Genomic DNA, 21,516 nt, shown 5'->3' on the forward strand with positions numbered 1-21,516 from the left:
GAAGCTTTTCATGGAGTGTGGGGCACTGGGAAGATGTGGAGACAAGGATTCTCCTTATGTTATGCTCCAGGTTTAGGTTGCCCTGAGCTATCACTGACTCAGGCTTTTTGCCTCTGTTTAGCATAGATCCCTGCACAGGCTATAATGATGTTCTAAGGCTGGGCGACCCCACTACCTTCATGTAAAGCTAGTAAAGCACTACAGCAAGTGGATGAGAACATGCTTCTGAGGCCAGACTATTTCAAGTCAAACCCTGGCATACGTGACCTTCAGCAAGTTACTTGCTCTTTTTACATCTCTGTTGCCTCACTGACAAAATGGGAGTAAAAATAAGAATGCATATCTCAAAGGGCTGTTATGAGCATTAAATGAATTAATACACAGAAAATGTTCAGAGAGTACTGGCTCACAGTAAGTGATATATAAATGTTTACATTTATTATGCTTACAAAGAAGGCTCTGTGCTGATACTGACTTGGGCCTCCAAGTTTTCAAGATCCATTCCTGCATCACATTTTAGCAGAGGTTTCAAAGCATTCACAGTACACCACTTTGGCTGAGTCACAGTGGCTTTAACCGTGGGGACTACTTGACTACCAGTGGATACTGACACCAAGGTTAGATCACCACAGGAAAGAAACTGGATTTTATCTTATCTTGTTGATTATGGAGGGCTACTTGTGCCTTATTAAACAGAGGAGTGATGTGATGACATTTGTTTTTACACAGATACCTTTTTTTTTTTAACTGTGTAGGAGATATTCACCATGGGAAAGAAATGGGAAGTAGATTGATCAAAGAGGAGGTACCAATAGATTATGCTAAGGTGTTGAGGACACAAATTAAGATTGCAGTGGCAATGAGATTGTGACAATGGGGCTGATGAAGGAAGTTTGGTATTTAGGAAGTAGATTCAATAGGATTTATTGACTAAGGAAATGAAGGATGAGGGAGAGGAATGATGCCTGATAATGCCAAGATTTTGAACTGAGTGAATAAATAGGGGTTTTACCAACTCATTGTGTTCTCCCAAAGGCAAGCCTTTTCCTCCAGGGGAAAGGAAGAGGAAGAGACTATAATGAGTTGACTGTTGGCCAAACACAGAGTTACAGAGAGAAGTGAAAGCTGGCCTTAGATATTTGGGAGTTGGTACACACTAACATTCAGTGGACCAGCAGAGGAAGAATACTCTATTAAGAAAAGATGAAGCACTTGGAGGACACCCAGAGAACTAAGAGGGAGGTGTTTTAGGAAAGCCCACTGAAGAGTAAGTTTTGAAGAAGAAGGAGCATTCTGAGAAATCAGTAAGAAACTGCTCTGAGGAGACTTGTGACCTAATTGTGAGCAGCTGCAGCGAAGTGAAGGGATCAGAAGTCATTGGCTTTGGTTGAGGGGTTAATGGGAAGTGAGACCGTGGAGTCAGCGAGTGTAGATTGCCCTTTTTACAAAGAGTGGTTGGAAGGGAGAGAGAACAATTAGAGGGTAGCTAGAGGCAGGAAGAAGGGAGATTTTAATTTTCTAGAGTTTAAAAGAATTGAGCTTGTCTCTAGGATGAAAGGGGGACAAGACTATGGGTAGAGAGGGTGATGTTAAAAGTATGACGGGGAAAGATAATTAAAAGAGTACAGTTCTAGAGAAGAAAGGAGGGGCTGGGATTCAGAGCATAAGTAGAAGGAATAGACTAAAACAAGAGGAGCCAGTACCTACAGAAGCAACCCTCAAGCAATGAGGGGCTGGAGTTACTAGATATATACCCCAGGTTTCTTGCCACATGACGGCAAATTCTGATGTGGGTCTCTCAGAGGGTCCAGCAGGTTTTTTTTTTTTAATAAATGTATTTATTTTACTTATCTGTTTTTGGCTGCATTGGGTCTTTGTTGCTGTGCGCAGGCTTTCTCTAGTTGCGGAGAGCGGGGGGCTACTCTCCGTTGTGGTGCGCGGGCTTCTCATTGCGGTGGCTTCTCTTGTTGCAGAGCATGGGCTCTAGGCGCGTGGGCTTCATTAGTTGTGGCACGTGGGCTCAGTAATTGTGGCTCGTGGACTCTGGGGCACAGGCTCAGTAGTTGTGGCACACGGGCTTAGTTGCTCCGTGGCATGTGGGATCTTCCCAGACCAGGACTCGAACCCGTGTCCCTGCATTGGCAGGTGGATTCTTAACCACTGCACCACCAGGGAAGTCCTGGTCCAGCAGGTTTGTGCCCCATTTGCCTAGGGCTGTAACCCACTCACTAGGCACCCTTTATTGGCTTTCCTCCCTGTTCCATCTCACTACTCCCTCACTTATGATTCCTGGAATCACCCCCCAAGTAAACTACTTGCATCCAAATCTTTGTCTCAGGCTTTGCTTTGGGGGACCCCAATTTAAATAGATTTTGAGTTAGAACATTATCCCAGGCTTTCTAATTCCACGTCTTGGGTTTTTCCAGCCAAATCATACTTTGTCACTTTTATTAACCTTTTTGCACACTGGGTACATGGCATGGCCCAAATACAAGTTATGCTTTTTGCTTCTTTGTCTTTGTCCATGCCAGTAGTACTGTATCTTCTGATGAGTAGCCTAGGATAAGGATCTTCTAAAGAGAAATGTGTAAAAGCAGTAAAAGCTAACTGCCAACTTGTGTTATTGTCCTTCAGTTCCATTGTTTATGAATCTGATCCTTCATTTTTTGAGATGATAGGTAGATAGATAGATATTGTTCATCTGTGTCTAAAGTTACATCTACATTTTCATCTACAAATGTCATCATATATATGTATCATTTATATATATATATATATATATATATATATATGCATTTAAAAAAAGATACAGGCCAGAGCAGGACAGGAATTTGAGAGATGAGTAGGGGCAAGAGGATAGTAATGTATCACAGTTCCTGGTTGGTTTCTGACACTAATTTGGGCAAAAGTGAATTTATTGAAATTTACTGGAGAATGTGGGATTCACAGAATCAAAAGTCATCTGGGACCATCAGGCTTCAGGATGAACAGGAATTAAGGGAGCTCTGGAAAGCCAAGAAGCAGAAAGCAAGGGGCAGAGCACCTGTGTCATAGCCTGTACCATCTGGCCAGCATGCTGCTGCCTCTGCTCTTCTAGGCTGCATGACCTCCTTGTGTCTCTTCTTAAATGTGCAGATGCTGGAGAAAGCATCTCACTCCTTCAGCCCACTGCCCTTTGGCTCCTGCGGTGGAAGTGCAGAATTATTTTCCCCAAAAGTTACGGAGAAGCCCCAGACAGAAATAGAGATGCTATTAGAGAGGAGGAATAGAAGCTGGGAGGCAAAAGAATAACATGTCAACTGCAAATCTCATCAGTTAACCAGACAGGGCTGTTGTCGAGGGCTGCCTGTTGACTATGGATGACACAGACCTGGTCATTGACCAAGTGAATAACCATAAGGATCTTATGATCTAGAATGCATAATATTCTTTGGCTATAATATGTATAATGTAATATTTAAAGGACAAACTGAAAAAAATGGGAATAAATCTAAATAGGTGTTAGCAGTGGAATAAAAAGATGCTAAATGAAATTGCCTCAGAATAGGAAAATAATTATTGACATTTTCTCTGTTCTGAACTACAGGTCAGAGTTGGCTATCACAGATCCTTTGAGAAAAGATTTCTGCAGACTTAATGAACAGCATGGGCAAAGGCACAGAAACAGAAAGCACAACTTGTATTTGGGAAATGGCATATATCCAGTTTGGCTGGGGCGGAGAGAACATGAGATTGTTCAGATTTTTTTTGTGTGTGTGGCCTTTTATACTGTTGAAAGCTGAACAATCCTTTTAAAGACACTTACCTGTTTTGCAAACCTGCTTTTAATCCTCATGTAGTTTGCATGATCAAATACTCAAAATCTGACTCTGAATCTCACCAATTGAAATTCAGAGCTCATATATTGGCCTCTTGTTTTCTTTTATCCTTTAGTAGTCATGGAGAGCGATTAAAAGGAATGTGACATATTGTATACCAATGTTCATAATAGCATTATTAACAATAGCCAAGGGGTGGAAACAAGCCAAATATCCATCAACAGATGAATAAACAAAATGCGTTATATACATACAATGCAATATTATTCATTCTTAAAAAGGAAGGACATTCTGACACATGCTACGGCATGGATGAATCTTGAAGATATTGTGCTAAGTAAAATAAGCCAGACAAAAAAGGACATAGAGTGAATGATTGTTTTCATTTGAGGTACCTAGTGTAGTCAAATTCATAGAGACAGAGATTAGAGTGTGGTTGCCGTTGTTTGGGGGAAGGAAATAACAGAAGTTATTGCTTAATGTGTATAGCGTTTCAGTTTGGGAAGATGAAAAATTCTGGAGATGGTTGGTGGTGATGGTTGCACCACAATGTGAATGTACTTAATGCCACTGAATTATACAGTTAAAATGGTTAAAATGGTCAATCTTAGGCTATGTATATTTTATCACAATTTTTTTTAAAGGCATCTAACAGTCTTTCTGTGTCACCAAAAAGATACAACAATAGACACTCTCTTGGGTATCTAGACTCTGCTCTCCTCCACCAAGTGAATGAATAATGCCTGTGATTGTATCCACAGATGTAAGGAAATGGTGATGCACCACCTCCAGATCCGCCCTTCAAGGGAGAATATGTTGCCCTGTTGCTTGGTGTGCCATCAGCCCCTTTAGGAGTTCCCTCAGTTATAGAGAGCCACCTCTGGCCAAGGTCTCTCCCCTCCCTGGGCAGCCCACATGTAATGTCCCATCAAGCTGGGAGTAAGGTCCAGCCATTTTGGCCAGAGCAGGATACCTCTGATGGGCCATATTAGCTCAAAACTCTGCATAGGTTCTCCCTTTGCCCAAACCTGCTCCCTTCCACAGGGGTGGATCACAGGCCACTCCCTCATAAACATCCCGAGAACAAAACTTTATCTCGGAGTTAGCTTCCTGGAGAATATAATATGAATGGACAGACTTAGCTTCCTGGAGAATATAATCTGAATGGACAGACTTAGTTCCTTTAAAATCAGCAAGAGAAAAAAAAGTGTTACCTACAGAGGAACAAGGATGCTAGCAGATTTCTTGCTGGAAATGATGCACGTGAGAAAACAGTGGAGTAACCAGAATGCTGTATGCAGAAACTAAGGCAAAAATACTTTCAGGTATACAAAAACAGAAAAAATCAATCACCAGAATGTCCACACTACAGAAAAAGTAGTTTGAGAAAATTCATTGAACTATATGCTAATGATTTGTGTATTTTTCCTGTGTGTACCTGTGTGTATTTTTTGCTTTGATCAATAGTTTATGCTTTAAAAAAAAAAAAAGCAAGAATAGTTTACATTTATCATATTATGACTGTGGGCAGCTTTCTTCTCTACAATCTGGCTCCTCCAATCCTGGCTGCCTTAGTAACTCCCTGATGCTTTCATACAGATAGTCTTTTTCATTTTACCTAACTTTTCAAGTTTTTCTTGGTAGCAATTTTGTTCTGCTACAAGCACTTACATTATAGATTAAAGCAGAAGTTTCTGTTACTTTTCTTTACTGCGATGTAAAGTTCTCATTCTGCTACAAGAGTGAGTGAGTTTGGCAATGTTAGAAAATGATTTTAGGAGCACGGTATTGTCTCCAGATTCACCTCTTCCCCATCTCACAAATAATTCTAGATTATTAAAAATCACTTTCTTCCTTCCCTGTCTAAATTAGCAATATATATGAAACCATTAATTATTTGTGTGAGTATCATTGCTGCCTCACTCTCTATAGATCAAATTCAACAGTCCTAATCTTGTTTCAAGACAATAGGAAACTAGAATTTATTACATGACTTCTGTGTATTAGGCCTGATAGTAAGTAATACTTCATGTAAGATGCCAATTTGATATGTTACCCAGTTTGAATCTTTTATTATATGTTATCACAGATAAGGAATTTTATTGTTCCATGAACAATAAATATTTTTGAGCCTCTATTGTATGGTACGTATATGCTAGGTGCTATGGATATGGAAGCAAGAAAAAAGTCCCTGATCTCTCTTTAATGACGAGAGAAACTCCAGTACACAATATAGTGATGTGTGATATAAGAGAGTAAACACATAGGAAAACATCTAGCCTAGATGGATGGGCTTAGGGGAAGGGCAGGTGGCCAGGGAAGGCTTATTTCATTCATAGAGGGTACAGAGGGATTATTGGAATATTGGAATAGACAAATAAAGGAAAAGAGGACTGGAATACACACACACACACACACACACACACACACATATATATACATATATACATACACACATATCAACCATATATATATATGTTTATTTATATATATATATATATATATGGCAGCAATAACGAAAGAGCACACGTAATGTGGTTGAGTCATTGGTGAAAATAGTCGTCGCGGGAGATGAGATATTAGGCTTGCCAGGCATCTTTATTGAACCAGAAGATATTCTAGTAAACTGGATGGATCCCCCTTTCTTCATTCTTTAAATTTCCTGATTGGCTAGTAGGAAAATGGTACATACTGGGAGCCTTCTTTATTTACAGAAGTTCCCCCAGTAGTCATGTTTGGTAAGAATCTCTACCCCTGAATCTATCATCTGTGGACAAGAGAGCAGGCGTATAGCCCCGATGTGTGGGTGCTATATGTCTAGGTGTACGCTGATATATAAGTGACTAGGCTAATTGGATTCTCTCTCCCAGGGATGTGGAATTTGTATGGAAAGACACAGGGGCTAAACTTCCACTGAAATTAAATCGTTTTAAGGGTGCACACTACAGAACAGATCCAAGAACTCCTCTTGCTGAGCATTTTGGAGCAGTGCATGTTCTGCCTTCCTCAGGTTTTTTGTGGCAGTCTGTTATTGATTCTGTTACTTACCTTAGTATCCCTGTAATAAATTCAATTGTTTATTTTATTTATTTATTTTTGCTCAAGATGACTGGATAAATTTATTTCTTTAGCCTATAAGCAAAAACAAAAAGTGGATTACTCTGAGATTAGGTTTTAATATTTCATAATCTTTGATTGCTAGAGGTAGGGACAAAAAGTCTAATCTAAAAGTTCTAGAATTTTCCCTCAATATTTCTAAGGAGGAAACGGGAAAACACTTCAATCTTAGAGAATCACTTTGGTGTGTACTCTTGGTCATGCACATGTGTGGACATCTATCCTTTGTTTTTGAGGTAGTCCCAGTTATTGGTAAAGTCATCCACGTGCAAATGTAAAATTTTTAAATGTAAATTTTAAAGGTTTAATACTCCAGCTTCTGGTCTCAAATGCACATGCAGAAAAATAAATTCATTGTAATGAAACTTATGCGGGCTAATCAAACAATGAATCAGAATGTGTGTGTAATTGTGCACAATAAAACTTTTTTTCTCAGCATTATGTAGTTATTTTGAAGTGAAAGTAAGAAACTATATCTCAGAATTTCCTGGGGGTCCAGTGGTTAGGACTTGCTTCGACTGCAGGCGGCACGGGTTCGATCCCCGGTCTGGGAACTAAGATCCCGCAAGCTGTGCGACCAAAAAAATTAAATGAACTATCTTAGAGCATTATATTTAGGATGTCTTATTTTTTTCTAAGAAATAAAAAATATTAAAAGCTGAATGAAAAATAAGGACAAATTTTATTTTTTAAATTTTATTTATTGATTGATTTTTGGCTGCACTGGGTCTTTGTTGCTGTGTGCAGGCTTTCTCTAGTTGCAGCCAGCAGGGGCTACACTTTGTTGCGGTGTGTGGGGTTCTTACTGCTGTGGCTTCTCTTGTTGCGGAGCACGGGTTCTAGGCGTGTGGGCTTCAGTAGTTGCAGCACGTGGGCTCAGTAGTTGTGGCTCACGGGCTCTAGAGCGCAGGCTCAGTAGTTGTGGCGCACGGGCTTAGTTGCTCCGCGGCATGTGGGATCTTCCCGGACCAGGGATCGAACCCATGTCCCCTGCATTGGCAGACAGATTCTTAACCACTGCGCCACCAGGGAAGTCCCAAGGACAAATTTTAAATTCAAATGTACAAATACACTTCTGTCAATAACATGTTTTTAAATTTTCTGCTAGTGTCCAGAAATTCTGTCAGGATAGCTAACAACTCTGGGAATATTACTTTTAGTTGTGGTCATAAAAGTATGAATCATCATGTGTTTTCCAAATAGTTGGATGATGTTTTAAGAGGAGATAATATTTTAAGAATCTAAAAACTGGAGGAAAAAAGCACACGTAGAAATTGGATTTAGGTACCTGAATGAAAAAGATGTATAGCAAATTTATCAAAGAAAGCAGAGAAGTCATACTGGGGAGTAGAGTGAAAGCAGACGCTTGTGTTACCGCCCATCTTCCTTGGGTCTAAAGGCATATTTTAAAATGTGGTTTTACTTAACATGAGCTCTTGTTTTCTTTTTTCTCCACATATTTTTAAACAATATAGCTGAATTTCTTCTTCATGTATTTAGTGTAAAAAATCTGTTTTCTATTAGAATTTAATATTTATTTGGTTGCAATTGTTTTTTTTTTAATGACGTGATCTTATGGGGAGATTCTTCTTTAATAAGAAAGATGTTATTCTTCAGAAGCATAAAATATATGCAATTCTGAAGTCCTTGCATACATGTCGAAAGAAAAACAAACATTCCTTGCCCAGAGCTCTTTTTATTCTTTACAGGGAAAATAAATTGAATAAGAAAACATCTTTTGCACTTTGCCCTGTTAGGCAACTAATTTAGAGTTGGTTAGATACCGGAGAGAAAAAATTTCAGATAGGCAAGAAACCTCTGAAAAGAAGAGTAGTAAATAAGCATTTCATTTTATCTTAACTGGTAAGCAGGGGAGGATACAGGTTTTGTGGGACCTGAAGCTATACATTTTGGGAGATCTGTCCAATGTCTATTAAGATTACTTTTTACGTGCTTCATGTAGCCGGCCAAGAGGGCCAGTGAGTCCTCCAGGAAACAACAGTGCATTTGAAAAATTCCTTCTCTGGCATTCGGTTTTCCTGTTTGGGATCCTGTATATAACAGAGTTCAATCAGAGAAGCAGAGCCTCTAGGATATATAAGGAATGACCTTAGGCTATTGTGGGTCTCTCAAAGGCCCTTTTCTTAACATAAGATGCCGGAGGAGTTCGAAGGATGCAGGGTAGGTGAGTGAAAAGAGTAGATGGCTGTATGGGAAGCAGGAGCTGGAGCCCATGAGGACAGACTGCAAGCTGTGTCAGTTCTTGTTGCCTCTGACCTGGGTGTTGAGGCTGTCCTGTAGAAGCTGAACCCTTTGTCATGTGCTGAAGGAAGATCCAGGGGAGGCGGGGCAGCTGCAGGCCTGGCAGAGATCTTATGCCAGTGAGATGAGCCAACAGATAGGCAACAGCATGTGAGAGCTACAAAGCCTGCCGCTTCATTTCTGCCCTCCAAATCTCCCACAAGAATCCCAACTCTGGCAAGGGAAAGGGATTTCTGGGAAATGAACCCTTTTTCTTTGTTCCTTTTCCTTGTCTTCTGATGTATCGATCTTCATTCGCCCTTATTTTTCTAGATCATATTGTCAGACTCTTTCTCAGAAAGGCTATGTTAAGGCAGGTTTTTGTTTGTTTGCTGTTTTCGTTTTTGTTTTTTTAGTTCTTGCACGTCTGAAATGGCTTTATTCACACTTCACACTTGTTTGCTAGCTTGGCAGTGTAGAGTCCTGATTTGGAAAATATAAATTCCGTCAGAATTTTTAAGGCATTCTTTCTGTGGAGAAGCATGATGCCATTCTGAGTCTCAGTACTTTTTATGTGATTTCACTTCTGAAAGCTTTTTGCAACTTTTCACTAACACTGTTATTCAAAATTTTATCATGATTTGCCCAAGGGGTGGGTGTTTTTTGTCTTGATTTTAAAAGTCGTTGTGCTGGACACTAAATAAACTCAACTTCAACTCCTTCGGTTCTGGGAATTATTTTTCTATTGTTTCTTTGATAATTCACTCTCCATTTTGTTCTGTCTCCTCTTTGAAAGTTCTGTTAGGTACATGCTTGACTTCCTAAAATTATACCTCTAATTTTCTTATCTTTTCTCTCCTATTTTACTACCCTTGTATTTATTTGTTTGTTTGTTTGTTTATACTGCAGGTTCTTATTAGTCATCAATTTTATACACATCAGTGTATACATGTCAATCCCAATCGCCCAATTCAGCACACCACCATCCCCACCCCACCGAAGTTTTCCCCCCTTGGTGTCCATATGTCTGTTCTCTACATCTGTGTCTCAACTTCTGCCCTGCAAACCGGCTCATCTGTACCATTTTTCTAGGTTCCACATACCTGCGTTAATATACGATATTTGTTTTTCTCTTTCTGACTTACTTCACTCTGTATGACAGTCTCTAGATCCATCCACGTCTCAACAAATGACTCAATTTCGTTCCTTTTTATGACTGAGTAATATTCCATTGTATATATGTACCACATCTTCTTTATCCATTCGTCTGTTGATGGGCATTTAGGTTGCTTCCATGACCTCGCTATTGTAAATAGTGCTGCAATGAACATTGGGGTGCATGTGTCTTTTTGAATTACGGTTTTCTCTGGGTATATGCCCAGTAGTGGGATTGCTGGGTCATATGGTAATTCTATTTTTAGTTTTTTAAGGAACCTCCATATTGTTCTCCATAGTGGCTGTATCAATTTACATTCCCACCAACAGTGCAAGAGGGTTCCCTTTTCTCCACACCCTCTCCAGCATTTGTTGTTTGTAGATTTCCTGATGATGCCCATTCTAACTGGTGTGAGGTGATACCTCATTGTAGTTTTGATTTGCATTTCTCTAATAATTAGTGATGTTGAGCAGCTTTTCATGTGCTTCGTGGCCATCTGTATGTCTTCTTTGGAGAAATGTCTATTTAGGTCTTCTGCCCATTTTTGGATTGGGGTGTTTGTTTCTTTAATATTGAGCTGAATGAGCTGTTTATATATTTTGGAGATTAATCCTTTGTCCGTTGATTCATTTGCAAATATTTTCTCCCATTCTGAGGGTTGTCTTTTCGTCTTGTTTATGGTTTCCTTTGCTGTGCAAAAGCTTTGAAGTTTCATTAGGTCCCATTTGTTTATTTTTGTTTTTACTACCCTTGTATTTTTATTCTACTTTCTGGGAGGTTTCCTTGAATATATATTCTAATCCACTCAGTGAAGTTTGTTTAATTTTGACTATTTCATTTAATTTCTTTGAGCTTTTTCTGCTTTGTGCTAATTGTTCCTTTTTAAATAAAGATAACAGCATTCCATTATTGTTTCTTACATTTCTGATAATACTAAATATAGTTTGGAAGGAGTTTTCTTCTTCAGACATCTCCCATCTTAAAAAATAAAACAAAACCTTTTCTTTACTTCCCATTACAGCAGTTGTACTTCTTTTTAGCTATGTCCAATTTATCCCCTCCCATTCTCTCTTAAACTCACTCTGACCAGGCTTTCACCCCACCATTCCACTGAAACTGACCTTGTCACAGTCTCCAAGGACCTTCATGTTTCTTCATCCAAGGATCAGTTCTCAGTCCTCCTGTTACTTTATCTGCTAGACACATGAATGACTCCCTTCTCCTTGAAGCATCTTCTCACCTGGTTCCTAGGACGTCGCTCATTCCTGGTTTTCCTCCTACCCCACTGACAACTCCTTTCTGCTATTCTTTGCTCTTTGTGCCTCATCTCCCCAGCTTCTTAACATTGGATTACCCCAGGGCTCGGTATTTTTACCTATTCCCTTCTGAATCTGTACTACATCCTTGCTGTCCTCATTCATCTTATAACTTTAAATACCATTCTTTATGGTACTGACTTTAAAATATATATTTTCCCCTAACTGTAGACTCTGTAATCCAAGTGCCTTCTTGACATTTTCCTTGCATGTTCAACAGTCATCTCAAACTTACCGTTTCCAAAATAGAGTTCTTGATCTCTCCTCCTTGCTCCAAATTGTTATTCTTTCATTCTTCCCCACCTCAGCTTATTGACATGTCCATCTTTCAGGTTGCTAAGACCAAAAACTTTGAAGTCATCTTTGACTTCTTTTTTTCTCTCACAACTCACATTCAATCTGTCAGGAAATCATTCGTCTACTTTCAAATTATATCCATTCCTCTTCATCTCCACTATTAGCATCCTGTTCTGACCTGCCATCATTTCTTGCCTGGAGTATTCCTCTAGTCTCTTACTGGTCTCTCTACCTCCACTCTTGTGACCCCCAAATATGTCTTTTCTTTTAAATGTAGGTCACATCATATTATTTCTTGGTTCAAAAATACCTCAGTGGCTTGCCCATCACTCAAAGTAAAAGTCAAATTCCTTTCAACAGACTAGTAGTCTGTCTATAATCTGATCTCTGTTATCTCTCTGAACACATCGACTGCTTGCTTCCTAGCTATTCCTCAGACATTCAGACACACTTCGGCCTCATAGCCTTTGCACTACCTAGTCTCCCTGCCTGGACTGCTTCCTTCCTCCCTCTGTCCCCAGATAGCCCCATGATTTACTTTCTTATCTCCTTCAAGTCTTTGCTCAAATGTCATCTCAGTAAAGCCTTCCCTGGCCCACTCTATCTAAATTTGCCTCTCTTTCCCCCAGCCACTCACTAAGCCTCTCCACTGACTTATTTTTCTTCACAGTATATGGCAGACATCACTTTCTAACAAATCTATTTATTTATTTCGTTTAATGTTTACTTCCCCCTTTCTGCTAGAATGTAAGCTCTATGAGGGCAGAGACTTTTGTCTGTTTTGTTCATTACAATTTCCCCAGCATCTAGAACACTGCCTGGCCCCCAGTATTCTGTATTCCCTGGGTTCCGTTTTTATTTTTTTCTTCCCTTGTTTTTATCTCTGTTTTTCTTATTGGAGACATTCTTCAAATGTCTGGTGATCCTTGGTTATCTCTATGTGAGGCACCAACAAAGCTAACGGAAAGCTAGCTTAATGTTCATGGGTAGAGTTTGTGGACTGGTGAGATTCAATATATGGTTAAGTGGTGAGCTGGCATGTCTGTGGAGGGAGCATTATATTTTAGTATCCTTAATTTTTTTTCCTGTGGGGCCATTCCATTTCTCCCGAGAAGAACCCTGTCTCCTGCCAGGAAATACAAGCCTGCCTGACAGCAATCTTGTTTGAAAGAGGTGCCTGGTTGTACTTTTTCTATACATGCTTTATTTTAACTTCTCTGTTTGTGGCTCCTACCTTTCAACATTCCTGCTATCCCCAAATGAAAATAAGTTCCAGATCAGATTCTTTTAGGAATAAAAAATAGGCAAGTGGTAGGTAGTATATGAATAAAGAGGGTAGGAGTTACATGGGCTGGGGAAGAGGCTATAGAGTCCAACTACACTTTTTATATTATTTTACCAACCCCCTTATTTTCAGCCTTGACAGTCACTCTTGAATTTTGTGGTTCCTCTAAAATCTCTTCCAATAAGTTGTTGTAACCTCTTATCTCTTCACATATCATTCCTGTTTGCTTTGACATTGTAGGTTTATGCCTTTTTATTTCTTTGCTGTCATTTTAAAGGGATTTGGGGAGGAAGCACATATTAAAATGTGTGGTCAATCCACCATATTTAACAAGAAGATTTTGGTGACAATTTTTTTGTTTAGCTAGGAGCAGAACCATATTTATCTTTGGAGAAAACTTTTCTTTTTCTCGGTGGGTGATACTTTAATGAGCTTTTATTATGCAAAATATAGCACAGATTATATTCTGAAATGGAAACTTTGTGGGGAAAAAACCAAAATTTTTCTGCATAATCTATAAATTGTTGTCTTAATTGTAGGTAAAGAATCAGTAGTGGTTAGTACTTTATTGGCTGGGGATATAGAAATTTTTTCCCTTCTTATAAAGCAAGAGAGGAATTAAGAGTAGGATATGACCAAGGACATTCTCTGCATGGGAGGTTATGTAATTCCTTCAACATGTCAGTAGTTTGGGTCCATTAATAAGGGGATAGATGGCCCATGGGGGACCTCTATGGAGAAGAGAATAGTCATAGCTAATATTCCTGTTTACATTTTCCTTCTCTGCATTGTAATTTCTTTCCATTATCCCCAATGTTTCAGAAGTTTTGCAAACATCACAGCCTATCAAATGCTTTTGTTGGGGTTTCAGGGAAGGGGCTTGTGTCCGAGTCTAGATTAGGTTAAGGAAGGAGAAAGTGGCCTTTTCCTACAACCACCACTTACATTTTGAAATCTGCCTGGTGGTAACAGCAGCATTTCAAGACCACCATGGTCCCAGAACTCTAGGAGTTGGCCAGGAACAGAGCAAAGCAACTAGATCTTTTAGGTAATAATATAGGTTTTCCAACTGGATAATTACAGCAGCTTTGTGATTATCTGTTTTGAGCCCCAGAGGAGCTATGAAGGGGATCCCTAATTCCACAGGACTCTCTACCCAAGTCTCAGTTCCAACCTAGTTTACTCATCCGTTACACATACTTATCAGCATTGCCTAGTTATCCATGAACTTTCCTAACTTTGATATAAAACTTTAATCCTCTTTCATAATATGTTCTAGGAAGGTTTCTTGTAGATAATAATAAATAAGCAAAAAAGAAGAATTTAAAAGTGGGAGTGGATTGTAGGGACCATTAGATCCAATAGCTTTTTTCACAGATGAGAAGACAGGTTCAGAGAGGAACAATGACTTGCTCAGGAGCATATAATGAGCCATGACAGAGCTTGGAAATTAATGCAGTTCTCTCAGTCTTCAGTAAAACGCTTTTATTCCCTTGACCATACCATTCATATTGACATGACATGGATTAATTAATTCAGGACCCGTTTATTGAGCATCTATTAATTTAAACTTTTACTAGTTACATAGACAATAGGAATGGGTAGGGTGACTCACTAGTGAAATTGGTTTAGTCTTACTAATTTTAAAATGCTTTTCCATAGTAATTTCTCAGACTTGTGCTACATGAGAATGTTTTATATCCTTTCAGGACTCCATATGAGATGATATCTGAACCAACATTTTAGGAAGTTTATATATTTAGGAGTTTCATAACCTCCACCTGAGGAAGCTCTGTTAGTTGCCTGAAATGAAGACTAGTCTTGTTAACCTCTTTCCTTGATATTTAAAATATGTTCCATCCTAAATATTTTGATAAAAGTCACATTTTTAAGTTTAAAATGTGATCACTGTATTCAGAGCACAGGATTTTGTAAGTCCCATAAAAGGTGTCTCCCCCTTCATTGGGAGTCAAGGTTGGAAAATATAACCATCAGAAATGTTTGCTGGTAGAATACACTAAAGGATATAAGATCAGTTGTCTAGTTCATGATGGGGCTGAGAACAGACATGTTCACTGCTGCAGGCAGGAGCGGACTGGATTTGGGGAGACCTGGAATTCAACCTTCCTCCTGGGACTGGGTCAGGTATCAGGTAAGGGGCAGACACAATACAGAGTCCAGAGGGTTTGGATGACAACTGTGTTATAACTGATGTATTAGTTGAGAAGCTTCTCTGAATATGGTCTTCCAAAAGGAGAAGGAAAAAATTTGTCGATGCTCATCTAATCTTGTCTGGGAGCCAGAGTGACCTGATCTTGGTGCAACTGTACCTGTTATCCAATGGAAATATTCTCGGGTCAGAGAAGAAAAGTTTATCTAATTACTTTACTTTGAAGAAAAAAAAAAGCCTCTAAGTCCAATGCTCTTTATTCATGTTCTTTGTTCATCAAAATTCCTTTTGCTTGATTTGCTCTGGGGCAATTTTGTCCACCATGAGGAAGTCCTCTATGCAAATTCCTAAACAGGTTATCTTACCAAGCAATTCTCTTTTCCTAAATTAGTAAGTTCACTTTTCTGTTTTATATATCCCTTGAGAAACTGTTGAGTATGAGTGCGTTCTCCAGAAAATAATCACTTAGGGTAAATGTGTAAAATCCAACTTCTAGACAAGCTAAGTTAAGATGTAAGCCTCATGAGCTCACTGTGCTGCTCAGTGAAGCCCCTTGGAGAAGCTGAGCCCTGTATGCTAAGTGTAATAAATCAGACAGAGAAAGACAAATACTGTCTGATATCACTTATACGTAGAGTCTAAAAAATACAACAAACTAGTGATATAACAAAAAAGAAGCAGACTCACAGATGTAGAGAACAAACTAGTGGTTACCAGTGAGGAGAGGGAAGAGGGTGGGGCAATATTGGGTAGGGGAGTAAGAGGTACAAACTATTAAGTATAAAATAAGCTATAAGGATATACTGTACAACATGGGGACTATGGCACATATTTTATAATTGTAACTGGTATATGACCTTTAAAAATTGTGAATCACTATATTGTACACCTATAACATATAATATTGTACAGCAACTATACTTCAATTTTTAAAAAAGAAAGAAAGAAAGAAACAAAAAAAGCAGCCATGCCTTACAGTATGCATCCCAACCGTTCTGTTTCTGGTCCATCTCCTCAAACACTGGATCCCACCTGCTCGTCTTGTCTCGTTGTTTTCTCATGCTTCTGTCAGCCAGTGAGCTGAGGTCTCATTCTCATTTCATAGCTTTGGTACAATTGTGCAAGGTCACAAATCTGACCTTTCCTGATGCTCTGACAATGCATCCATGGACTACAGTACTAACATTCCTCCCAAGAAGTTCAGGTTCTGGCACACCTTCACAGAACATTGACCCTAGATTCTGTCCTTATCGTCTGATTAGCTTTTCCCAGGTTTCTCCTAAGGCCATGGTGCTGCTTGAATCCTTGACAGATAGCATTGATCATCTTTAACGGTAAAGAGCACAGATTCTGAGCCAGACTGCCTTTGAATCCTAGCTCTACCTCTTGCTAATTGTAACTTGACCTTGGGCAAGTTACTTAAACCTCTGTGCCTTGGTTTCCTCATTTGTGAAATGGGGATAGTAACAGTACCCGCTGATGGGGCTGTTGGCGCTGAATGAGTTAGTATACTTACCACGTCTGGTACATAAGGGTGCCACGTGTGATAGCTGCTGTTACTGGGACATACAGTTATAGATCCCTCCTCTGAGGAAGTGAGCTCAGGGTTTACTAAATGCTTGAATGGGAAGGAGGCAAAAAGGATACAAGGAGGAAAAAAATAGGTCTGTATTTCAAAATACTGCATTTTACCAGAGGTAATTATCAAATCAGCCAAATAATCCCATACCTTTGCTTTTGAAATTTAACAGCGGCAGCTTGAATTTGTTATTGTAAATGTGTAATTTCCACTCATCCCATGTGTGTAAATCACTTCAACCTAGTTGACTTTTTCTTTCCAGTAAATCATCAGGATTACCTCTTCCTTAATAAACTTGAACATTTCTGAGTGAATGATGAGAAAATGCTTAATGGAAAGGCCAAACACCAGCAATACTTTAGTCCAGAAAACAACAAAGAACAGAGAGAAAAAACAACTTTTTACTGGAATCTGAGTTAATAAATAGGGATCACAGAACAAACAGCAAACAACAGCGTGAGTTACATCAGAATGAAAAAAAGAAATGATGAACCTGGGTTTCCAGTCTGAAACTATTGTGCAATATGATTAATGGAGCTAACATCTTACACATTAGAAAATCCTCTACAGTTTAAAACAAAAGGAACAGCTCAATCAGAGGATAATTGATGCTTACAGATATATTTCACAATTTTGCACCTCAGGGAATATTTTTGCTTTTCTTAAAGATCAAAGAAACTGACTGTTTCATCTTGACAATTATTAACTTGCCACATCTTTATAACTAAGAAAAATTTCGCTTCTCTCCATATTGTAGTCGAAATGAAATTTTAATCCGTATCTTTATAGGTAAAATTTTATTATCGTTAGTACCAGAAAGTAAAGCTTCAACCAAACTTTGGTTTTACTTAATCTTCAAGTGAACATTACTGAAGTTAGTCAAAATACAAAAATTCTCTGCATGAGCACAATAGTAAGAGGTTTAAAAATTAGAGATATGTTTTTATAAAGATATATTATTGGATTTTTAGTAAAAATTCATGCAAATAGGAGAAAAAAAGAAAAATATCAGAGTACTGGGATTTGTCCTTGAATTCCCTCTTTTAGTTTTCCTTCCAGTTAAACTGATTTCCTCATCTATTTGTTTCTGGACTAAAGCCAGAATCAACACTGTCCCTATTTCTAATCAAATAACAGAGAAGCAATTACGAAGTCTGAATGCAGTTAGAGGAGCCTGGGAGACAGAGTGGCTGGACCTCTCCTAAGCTGTGTCTCTGACTCCTTTGTGACTTTAGGCAAGGTATTTAACCTCTCTGCACTTTTGACATAATTGTGGTAATGCTAGTTGATTTCCTAGGTATGATATTAAGCATAACTCGAGAAACAGCTGTTGGCTCTTGAGAAAGGTTAGGTTGATTAGAGAGACGGCTGCTTCTGCAACTTGGAAAAGAGATTTAGAATTACATCTTTCCATTCCTGGTACATTTTGAATGAATTGGATGAGAATTTGATGTAAATAAAAAGATTTGCAGTTTTAATATACAAAATGGAAAATAAAATGGATGATGTTATAATTTCCTCTTCAGAAGTAAAAACTTCAGAAATGTTCTTCTTTATTTCTTTCTTTTGAGAATCAAACTTATTTGGCTTTTTAAAGCTTTCATTGAGTATAAATTCTTGAGATAAGTAACAAAGATACTGTTATATTCCATTACCAGAAAAAGGGAAAAAATTAGAAGAAAATAACCCAAAAGGAGTCTCTAAGTCTGTGTTTATGGGTAATTTTAACTGTCTTCCATTAATATGAGACACATTAATATGTCTTACACATTACCATTTGTGAATGCTAACTTATTAAATATGCTTCCTTCAGTAACTTTTTCTTCTTTTTAATTTCTTTTATCTGTATCCTTTCATAATAGCTCACTTAAAACATACCATTTTTGAATTACCATTACATGCTAGTAATGTACTTGTGTTTGGTAATTGTGTTTTTAAAAGTTACATGTCAGCTGTAGAACTTTTTAGTCCCAAACTTAAAATTTTTGTGTTTAAATTTAATTTACTATCATCAATTAAACTCAAAGATTTTATTGGGAAAAAAATGGACTTACACTTAGAACAATTTATATCAAATGATACAGTACATCAAAGAATAGCCATTTGAAAACTATTTTAATTTTATAATAATTAAAATTTTGAGATAGCCCAAAGCAAAAACATTGTAAAATAAATACAACTAGTTGTATAGTGAGGAGTGAAGTAATCTGATATAACTTCACCACAATCCAGGTTTGCAGAATAATGATGGTTTACTATGATGAATGATGGAGATCAGAATTTCAAAGCAAGTTTCTTATACCTAAACATTTCTTCAGTATTATAGAAGATGGCTAGAATTACTAACGGAGGCACTGGGGAATTTTAAAAGACTTAAGATATTCTCAGGAATTATTCTAAAGATGATCAAGTTAATATAATGACTTCTAAATATATATAATAAGATTTTGAAATGCCTTATTGTTTAAGGATCTGCCAGACTAGGGGCTGCCTCCTTTCTCTGGGAAAGATCAGATTTGATTATTTTAATGGCAATGAATTGGAAAGTCAATGGCAAGAGAAACCTGCCAAAGCTTTTCACTGCCCCTTTATTTTCTTTCTTTTTTTTTTTTTTTAATATATTTATTTATTTATTTTTGGCTGCGTTAGGTCTTCGTTGCTGTGCGCGGGCTTTTCTCTAGTTGCGGTGAATGGGGGCTATTCTTCGTTGTGGTGTACGGGCTTCTCACTGGGGTGGCTTCTCTCGTTGCAGAGCATGGGCTCTAGGCACACGGCCTTCAGTAGTTGTGGCATGCGGGCTTAGTTGCTCCGCGGCATGTGGGATCTTCCGGGACCAGGGCTCAAGTCTGTGTCCCCTGCATTGGCAGGCGGATTCTTAACCATTGCACCACCAGGCAAGTTCCTGCCCCTTTATTTTCTACCAAATATAATGCATTGCAATCTATATATAATATAATTTCCCAGCATCGCCCAGAGCACTTTTTTTTGTTTTTTGTTTTTGGCTGCCTTGGGTCTTCATTGCTGTGCGGGCTTTCTCTAGTTGCGGGGAGCAGGAGCTACTCTTCATCGTGGTGCACGGACTTCGCATTGGATGGCTTCTCTTGTTGCGGAGCACGGGCTCTAGGCACGCGGGCTTCAGTAGTTGTGGCTCGCGGGATCTAGAGCGCAGGCTCAGTAGTTGTGGCACATGGGCTTTGTTGCTCCGCGGCATGTGGGATCTTCCCAGACCAGGGCTCGAACCCGTGTCCCCTGCATTGGCAGGCAGATTCTTAACCACTGTTCCACCAGGGAAGCTCTCCCAGAACACTTTTAACACACACTTTCACTTATGCAAGAGCCATATTCAGATATAGATATAAGAACATAATTTTTTATTGAAGTATAATTTGCAATGTTGTGTTAGTTGCAAGTGTATAGCAAAGTGATTCAGTTATATATAGAGAGATATATATAAAACAAGGACCTACCTATACAGTAGGTCCTTTTTGTTTATCTATTTTATATACAATAGTGTGTATATGTTAATCCCAAGCTCCTAATTTGTCCCCACCCCTCTCCCCTTTGGTTACCATAAGTTTGTTTTCTATGTCTGTGGGTCTGTTTCTGTTTTGTAAATAAGTTCATTTTATCAGTTTTTTTAGATTCCACAAATAAGTGTCAGTTGCTTCGTTTGCAAATATTTTCTCCCATTCTGAGGGTTGTCTCTTCGTCTTGTTTACGGTTTCCTTTGCTGTGCAAAAGCTTTTAAGTTTAATTAGGTCCCATTTGTTTAATTTTGTTTTTATTTTCATCACTCTAAGAGGGTCTATTTTATTTCTTTAGGCAGATGATATGCCCTCTCTGAGCCTTGCTTCCTCAAATGTTGGCAATGTTCAACTGGATGATCTCACTTCCTTTAATTATATTTTGATTGTGTGTTCTAGCCTCATGGGATAATACTTTCTACTTCAAAAATCTCTTTTATGTGTTTTAAAAAAACATCTATTTTCCGTCTTTATTTTCTTTTGCTTGCTTATAATAAAACAATTATCTTGCTTCTTATTTTCTGTAACATTAAAAAACTTTATATGTTTATGACAGTGTAGTTGATTACATGCAAACCTCCATTATGTGGAGGGTTTTTTTGTTTTGTTTTGTTTTACTTTTTGCTACTTGAACTTCATGGTAAATTTAAAAATTAAATAATAAATGACCTTAAGGATACAAATGAGATTTTCTTTTTAATAGGAGCATATCTGTTGTAATTTTGCTCAAGAAATATATTTATTACCAACTGAAAACATGAGTCAAACTAATAATTTATTATGAGATAGCTATGATAATGGCTGTAGCCCATTAAGAGCCAAATTTTAAATATTTTAGGTACTAAGTTTTCAGTTATTTTTTTTTCCCTTTGAGGATTTTATAAATCCAAATATCTCTTTTAAAAGTAACTCTTTTTAAGCTATCACACACTGCAATGTCATATTTGCAAATCAACAAAAATTTTATGAAAGGCATAGTTTGTTAAGTGTTTCTAGTTGTTACTGGGAGTGGG

General features: G+C 38.2%; 1 protein-coding gene across 2 annotated transcripts in view; it reads left to right on the forward strand.

Moving 5' to 3' along the window:
* The first annotated feature begins 1,126 nt into the window (after positions 1 to 1,126).
* The window catches only part of FGL1 (fibrinogen like 1), a 49,985-nt gene continuing 29,595 nt past the window's right edge, over positions 1,127 to 21,516 (forward strand). Inside the window, exon 1 of one of the 2 annotated variants that reach the window (XM_061177344.1) lies at positions 1,127 to 1,267. The gene's annotated coding sequence lies outside the window, so the exon portion shown is untranslated. Of the gene's footprint in view, positions 1,268 to 18,205; positions 18,220 to 21,516 lie in introns of those variants that run through there. The other variant, XM_061177345.1, reaches the window with a different exon arrangement.

The sequence above is a fragment of the Eubalaena glacialis genome, chromosome 20 (genome assembly GCF_028564815.1).
Source record: "Eubalaena glacialis isolate mEubGla1 chromosome 20, mEubGla1.1.hap2.+ XY, whole genome shotgun sequence".
NCBI lineage: Eukaryota > Metazoa > Chordata > Mammalia > Artiodactyla > Balaenidae > Eubalaena > Eubalaena glacialis.